Raw genomic sequence first — 1,582 nt, forward strand, 5'->3', positions numbered from 1 at the left:
AAAAAAAAAAACCTAAAAATAACTAATAAATTATAGTAAATCGCCTTATATAGTAGGCGTAGAAGAACCTCGCTCGCGCTCCTCTACTTATCGTATTATACTAGAAGGTTCGTCTATAAAATAGACTATTCGTAGAGTATTATCTATTACTATAGTAGTATAAGAAAATAGTAATACTTCGCGACTCTCTTACTATAATATCGTCGAAGCCGGTTTTAGTAGTAGTACTCCTATCGACGCTATCGTTTTATAGTAAGAATACCCTAAAAGGCCTAAACTAGAAGTAGGGCTCGATTACTATATATAGATAAATAGCGGACGAATATTATATATAAAATAAGTAGAAGTAGTAGACTATTTATATACTAGATAATAAAAAGACGGATATTCTAATATCGAGTAAGTTAATATATAGTCTTATATAGACTATATCGATAAATCTATAGAAGACGAGACTAGTACGAATTATTACTACGTTATAATCTAACTACGCTTAGAGTCGTATACTAGCTTAGGAGATATAGATATATATTATATAGTCTCTTTAGTATAACGATATAGTTTCGATATACGTTTAGATAAACTTTATATCTATAATAATAGCTCGAGAGAAGAATCGATAGTATATTAACGATATCTTAGTAGTAGCTTATTAGCTATATAGTCGTATTTTTTCGACTTCGGACTAGTCTTAATAACTTCTATTTTTACTAAAAATATAGATATTATAGAACGATAACTTTATTAAGTTAGCGTTAGTAGAGAGTATTACTCTATATATATATTAGATTTATCGATTCTATAAATAACTTTAATAGTTTTCGATATATAATATAGATCTAAAGTCTACTATATTATCTCCTAGATAGCGATTAATACCTTTTAATATCGATCTTCTATATCTATCTATAGTAATAATACGAAGTCGAATCTATTCTCTAGACCTTTAATCTTAATAGCTATATAACTACTTATCTCTCTAGCCTCGTTAGCTATATATAGACTATTTATTTTCTCGCTAAAATATACTTCTTTTATATCTTCTACTAGATCTTCTTTCTATATTTTAAGAAATTAAATACGATATTTCTTAGTATTATACGTTTAAATAGATATTAATATCGACGTAGTAGATTAACGATAACTAGAAGTTTCGCTACTTATATCTCGATTACTAAATAAAGAATAATTAACTTCGCGAATAGTATAGATTATATATTTTCCGCCGAAAAGATATATCGAATTTATAGAAATAGACGTATTAGAGATAGATATCGAAACGTACTTTAGAAATATCGACTCTCGATATAAGTCTAGTTTAACTATACGAAGATATATTTCGTAACGTAGATTATTTACGATATCTATTATATACTCTATAAGGGTATTTCTAATATATATATTAGTAATATCTCTTTAACTATAAAATTCGATAGATCTTTACGAAATACGACTATATAGCTAAATCGATAAGCTATTATCGGGAGAAAAGAACTACTTCTAGTACTATTTCGCCTAGATAATAGAATTAACTACTATATCGCTAGACTTAATACTATAAATATTATTATTAATCTAGAAA

The sequence above is a fragment of the Exophiala dermatitidis genome (assembly GCF_000230625.1).
Source record: "Exophiala dermatitidis NIH/UT8656 unplaced genomic scaffold supercont1.4, whole genome shotgun sequence".
Lineage (NCBI taxonomy): Eukaryota > Fungi > Ascomycota > Eurotiomycetes > Chaetothyriales > Herpotrichiellaceae > Exophiala > Exophiala dermatitidis.